The following is a 6,696-nucleotide window of genomic DNA, read 5'->3' as shown; positions in this document are numbered from 1 at the left end:
TGCCCCTTCTTGGGCCGACGCAGCCCCAGGTTCTTGAAGCCCATGAAGAGCTTCGAGGTGCTGCGGAGGCTCCGCTTTGCTCGGGCCTTCGGAGCCGCTGCCGCCTCCTCCTCGGCCGGGCTGGCTTCCACAGATTCTTTGGGCTGGCCCTTGGCCTCTGCACCCTTGGCCCCTTTCTTCTTCTTGTCCACTGCCAGCCCCATCACCAGCTTGGAGGTGCCCTTCATGTTCTTCTTGGTTGTTGCAGCATCGCTCTCACCCTCCTCTTCCTCCGTGTCCTGCTGCACCTTCTTCCCACGGCCCAGTTTCTTTCCCACTCCTGCCTTGGGCAGCCCCTTCTTCTCCTTCCCCTTCCCCTTCTTGGGCTCTTCTGCTGCCACCTCCTCCTCATCTTTCTCCTTTTCCTCCTCCTTTTCTTCCTTTTGCTCCTCCACCACCTCCGTCTCTTCGCTCTCCTCTGCCTTCAGCAGCTCCGTATCCGAAGCATCCTCCGACTCGTTGGGATCCTCCTTCTTGCCCTTCTTGCCATCCTTCCCTTTCCCTTTGCCCGCCTTCCCTTTGGCTTCCCCCTTCTTGCCGGCCATCCTGGCAGTGGCGGGCGCTCATGCTCCGGCCCCAGCGGGGCCCTGGGAGATGCTGCCGTGTGCCGGCAGGAGCCTGCTGGCGGCTCCCGACCCCGCCTGCCCCGGCTGGCTGTTTACCTGTGCCCGGGATTGGCGAGGCACATGCCCGTGCGTGGCTCCCTCGCTGGGCATGGCGCTGGGGCGGTGGGAGCCCGGCGCAGCTGCTCCTGCCTCCCGCGCACCCCGCGAGTCGGCAGCGCGGTGCCGGTGCTGGGATCCGGCTGTAACCCAACCGCCAGGCTCGCGGCGGCATGAATAATGTAAGGGATGCACCGCGCCAGCCCCGAGACTTTTCCGAAGGAGCAGGGAAGGGCCCCGGCTGCTGGGAGCATCCCCCCAGGGGGATTCTGCAGGGGCAGCACCGTCACCCCAAAACGGGACCCTGCCACTTCACCACGCCTCGGGGCTTCCTCTGCGCCTCCCTGAGGAATCCTCCGGTCGGCACGGAGACGGATGAAGCCCAGGGGGCGGTACCGAGAGAGAGGTGAGAATTCTGCAGAGCCCAAGGCAGCAGTGGGAGCACCCCCAAGGGGAGCGACGCAAGGGAGGGACCCAACACCAGACCAAATTCCACAGCCCTGCTGGGAAGCACTGAGGAGCCCAGAGCCCGCAGGGGCGCTCCTCATGCCATGCCAGGTGGCAGGTGTGTGCAGGGTGCCACACGTGCCCGCACACACGGACAAGAGGGGCTGCATGTGCCGCGCGTGTGACCCGCGGCGGTGCCAGCAGCGTGTTCGCGCACACACGTGCCCAGGCGCGGGGTGACCGCATCAAATGTTAATGCCAGGCCTGGATTCCTGCGGCTGCAGCTCATCAAAGTTTAAGCAGCAGCAGTGGGAACTGGCTGTCCCACATGGATCACCTGCAGGCAGCCGTGGGGCTGGTGTGGGCAGAGGCAGCACTCACTGCACCCCCTTACAGGGGATGCTTTTGGGGAGACAGAAACATCTGGCAGCAGCTGGCAGAACCAAACAACCAGCAGCAGCTGCTGGACTGAACCCATTGGTCTCCCCCAGGATCAGGAGAGCCCAAGGCTGGCATCTCCTGGCACTGTGTTATCCCCAACCTTGTCCCTCTCTGTCGCATCCACCATGATCCCATGGCTTTGCCTACTCCCTGCACTTATTTCTGGGTTAGACACACCCTGGTCTGAGTAGATGGAGGCAGCTCTGGAGTGCAGGGTGGGCAGAGGGGGATCAGGAGAGGGTCTATGACAGAAACACAGGATCAGCAGGAGCCGTACCTGGCACTGTCACAGTCCATGCACAGGTCTGCCATGGCCACTGGGGCTGACAGTGCCTGCCAGGGCACAGGTGCCTGCCACACTCCACCACCCCACTCTTCCTCCTGGCATGGGCACACAGAGCCTGGGCACCACAGTGAGGCAGGGAAACACCTTGGACATGGACACAGCCCTTCCCTCTCTGCTGGCAGAAAGCAAAGGGTACCTGGCTGGTGAAAAGCTGCTAGAGGTCACTCCCTGCATCCCACCCCTCGTGCAGTCCTTGCCCCCACCCCCCAGTCCCTACCTCTGTCCCCCCAGGCCGGGCAGTGGCCCTGGCAGTGCTCTTGGTGCCCTGGGCACTGGCACAGCTCTGGTGCTGTTGCCGTGGCTGTGCCCCTGGTGCCTCCCTGCCCCTGACAAGGCCTCTCCGAGATGGGGAATAAAGGAGAGAGAGGCTTCATCCCACACAGATGCTGCTTTCCATGGTCCCAGCCTCCATACCAGAACCCCAAAACCCTCTCCCTCTATATCCTGGGCACGGGGCTCACCTGCCTTTGGCATGGCAGAGCTGGCCAAGAGGCTTTTGTGCCCAGGTGCAGTGGGATGGAAGCAAATGCAGAGGATGAGAGGGGCACCCACACTTGGTGGCTGTTTCCAGGGTGTCTGAGCACGGCTGCATCCAGCAGCAGCACACAGGAGGGACTCTGGGTGCAAAACCTGGCAGTGAAGGGTCTCTGCAGTGGGTACCAAGGCTTTAGTAGAAGATATCCAGAGCATCCTTCGGTCAGGTCAGTCCTGAATATCTCCAGCCACGTGGGTGAGGCAGGGAAAGCCACCTCACCCCAGGGACACGGCCCGGGGCAGCCCCGGTCCCAGTGCCGCAGCCTGGGCTGGATGCAGGGAGGGGATGGAGACTTTGGCCTCGGGGGTTCCCCGCCCCAGCCCGGCAGGACTGTACCTTGGAGTGCCGGCATCGGCGGGCAGAGCTCCAGAGGCAGCAGCTCCACGGCTCCCGGCAGCTCTGCGGGCACCAGCCGGCCCCGGCTCCGCTTACAGCCTGTTTCCAGTTACAGCCGGAGCAGGGCTCCGTGCCACCACACCACACCAGCCCCAGCCGTGCGTCCCGGGAGCTCCGTGCTCCTGAGCCAGCCCAGGCACCTCTCACCATGTCCCCTTCCCTGTCTTCAGTTCTGCATCTTAGCACATTCACTTTCAAACACCTGCGAGCAGGTGAGGAAGCCCAGCCACAGCTCTTGTCACTCCAGTCACAGCTGCAGGGATGCTGGGAGCATAGGGATAAGCTGGACCCTTCCATAATGTGACACTAGCACAGCCCTCCAAGCCCCCGAGGCACAGTGGGGTTTTTTCTTGCTCCCCCAAGCACCCATCACCCCCCTGACCTGGCTAATTTCCACCCCCTCCAGTTCCTGCCTCCAAAATGAAGATGGGGACCCAGCACATGAGCAATACATGGCAATCTCTGCCTGCCAGCTGCTGCCTGCTCCCCACGAGGGAGGTGTTATGGAAGGAGACAGGCCAGAGCAGGTGCTGGAAGCACAGACCAGCTGGGCGCGATGCTGGCGTGCACCCAGGAATATGCTGGCTGGCAGCCCTGGAGCCAGGTCACAGCCCTGTGCCATCACTTCAGTCCCAAAGCCAAGCCTAGGAGCTTTCCTGGGGCAAAACAGCCCCGAGGTAAAAGGAATGTGGGGAAGAGGTGGTAGGAAACATGGGTAGGGGGCTCTGGGGAAGGAGGGAGTGTTCAAGGGAGGCTGCTCTGCTCTGCTTTGGAGGCCAGTGGGTATGTGGAGAAGGTGGGAAGGCAGAAGGTGAGATAAGGGAGGATAAGGACAGCAAGCAGACAGGCAGGGACAGGCAGGGGTGAGGGGACACCACACACCTGAACAGCAGCGTTCACTTAAAATCCACCGTGGCACACAAAGGTCCCTTCCCGGCAAAGGCGCTGCAGCACTGCGAGCCCCAAGGAGGTGCCACCCAGCTGGGGCACCCACAGCACTCACCTGGGGTAGCCAGTCGCCCTGCACGGTGTGGGGCTGGCCCGGGGCTCTGGCAGAGCCGCGCTCCGGCCCCGCTCCCCGCCGGGACCATCCCTCCCCTGGCAGCTGCGGGACCATCGCTGCCGCGCCGAGGACACGATGCATATTTGATGACTGCTATTATTCTCATCTCCACTCATGAGCAGAGGCATGGGAGCTGATCTTCCCTCCCAGCGCTGGGGAGCTGCAGGGAGGGAGTGGCTGGAGGGGTGAGGGCCCCCTCCTCCCGTGGTGCCACAGCTGGACAGTCCCACATCCCTCCCGGAATGTGGATGAGCCTCAGTGTAACCCAGATGTGAACAACTGGAAAATGGCCCTCACCCATTCTGGCCCCCAAACCAATGAAAGTTTAGAAGAAATCCCAGAACATAACAGTGAGGAACAAATGCACCTCCTCACACCCCTCTCCAAAGGTGGGCTGGGACCAGCCAGCTGCAGAGGTTCTGGCAGGGATTCATTGTCCCAAAAATACCAGAGCATCCTCTCCTCCCTGGAGAAGCAGGACACTCCACCTGCCTTCACAACACTCCATTCTCCCCATTCCAGCCCTGGGCTCCTGCATCCCACCAGACTGGGGACCATTTTCCTGCAGTGATGGAGCCACATGCAGAGGCAGAGAGAGCATCCTGCTGCAGCACCCGAGCTGAGAAAACCTCCGCTTCCTTCTCCTCCAGGCAGGCACGTCCCAGCCGTAATGCGGTGGGTATTTATTATGCTGATTCCTCAGAACGCGAGGGCTTAACTGCAAATTACAATCAATAGCCCCAATCCCCTCGGGGCAGGTTCATCATTTAGCAGGCGCAACCAGAGGAATTCAAAACTATTTGCCAGCCATAAATCCTCCTCCCCGCAGCCTCCCCAGCCGGCTCCGCGCCACTCGCGATGGCTGCTTGGGGTGACCCTTGTCAGCATTTGAGACAATTAAGCTGTCACTGCGGATCGTGACTCTTATATACGGCCCTGAGCAGCACTTTGAGATGCCACCGTGATGGGGTGAGGGGAGCTGGCTGAGGCGAGCCCGCAGCAGCAACCATCTCCCATTGAATTAAATGAATGTATTTGGAGGCAGAGTCACTCTTTATTACCTTGCAAACGATTCCTGACTAAATTAAATTATAAGAGGAGTGTTCAGCCAATCAAACCTGCTTGATTGCCTGGAACAGGCATTTTAAACAGAGCACGCCTCTAGGCAGGCGCTGGTTGCAGAGGGGGATGGAGGGTGGCTGATGGGCTGTGGGGAAGCTGATCCGCCCTGCTCCGCACCTGGAGTGCTGCATGGCTGTGCACAGACCCCGGGGGACAGCAGGAATGAGCCTGGGGGCAGCTGGAAGAGCAAGGCAGGAGCACAGAGCACCAGCAGGGCTGCTGAGGGCAGCTCTTTCTGAGCATCATCCAGCCAAGGCTTTTCTCCTACAGCAGAGAAATGCAGGGTGCTGCTCTTTTGGGTGCAAATCCACAGCTCCTGCCTGCACCCACCTTCTTGGAGAGCCCTTCTCCCAACACACAAGGAGACTGATCACATTTCCCCTCTGGTCAATGCATAAAATCCCAGAAGGGTTTGGGCTGGAAGGGAGCTCAAAGCTCATCTCATTCCATTCCCTGCCATAGGCAGGGGCACCTTCCACTATCCCAGGTTGCTCCAAGCCCTCGCCTTGGACACGTCCAGGGATGAGGCAGCCACAGTTTCTTTGGGCAGCCTGTGCCAGGGCCTCCCCACCCTCACAGGGAAGAATTTCCTCCTAACACCTCATCTCTATCTCCCCTTTCAATTTAAAACCATTCCCACTTTTCCTGTCAGTGTATGCCCTTGTGAGAAGCCCCTTTCCATACTGAAATGCTGCAAATTTCATAAACCTCAGGAGGCTCCAGTACAACCCTAACTCTGCAGCAGATTTCCCCCTTGCCCTTTGGATCTTGTCTTTTCAGGACTTGGAGATCTCTTGGAGGCAAACTCACCCCAGCACGAACTGCAACGTTTGCTGCTTTTAACATAAGTGCAGAACAATTAGAGAAGCTCCTGGAAGAAGGAATACTGCAATTAAATGGTGCATTTTCAAATGCAGCTATAAACTTGCTGCCAAAAAAGCTACTCTCCCTGAAAAAAGAAGTTGGCTTCTTCTAGCTTAACTATTTTTACTTCATCCCCATTCCAATTTTAATCATGTATCTGTTCATTTTGAACAGGATAAAACGCCCATTTTCCTAAATGAAGCTAATTAGGCAGAGGGGGTTTTAACAATGATATGCCAAAATCAATTTGAAACCCACACTGAGGCAGCACCAGCTATTCAAGGACAGGTTTTAGCAGGTAACACTGTGCATTTCAGCCTCACACCAAGCACCTCTGGCTCCCAGCACTACCTGGGCTGAGGATGAAGCCCTGTCAGCAGTTCTGGTTGCCTGGCTCAGTGCCAAGGCTTGGCAGGCTGTAGGATTTGGATGGAAAAGTCAGAAACTCAGGGACAAAACAAAACCAAAATTAGTCTCTGTGAGGGCAACTCTGCCTGTACGACCTTCACGGGGAATGGGAAGGGTGAGTTAATGTGCTGGAACAGTTTCCCACCCAGCTCACACCAGGAAGGGCCAGATTTCCACTGCCAGAAAGGGATAATGTGGATAATTTGGAGCTTGTTCTCCACTCGTTGCCTCCATGGTCAGGATTTGCTCTGCAGTCCAGCTGTGAACAAAGCCAGGAATAGGGAAGGGAACTTACAGAGTTGAAAGTCACCTTCTTAGCTTGGGCACTGGGTATAGTATCTATTTATCTCTCATCACCAGTCTCTTGCAGACA

Source organism: Oenanthe melanoleuca, chromosome 14, assembly GCF_029582105.1.
Source record: "Oenanthe melanoleuca isolate GR-GAL-2019-014 chromosome 14, OMel1.0, whole genome shotgun sequence".
Taxonomy (NCBI): Eukaryota; Metazoa; Chordata; class Aves; order Passeriformes; family Muscicapidae; genus Oenanthe; species Oenanthe melanoleuca.
The sequence above is the reverse complement of the archived record's forward strand: the minus strand, read 5'-3'. Positions refer to the sequence as shown.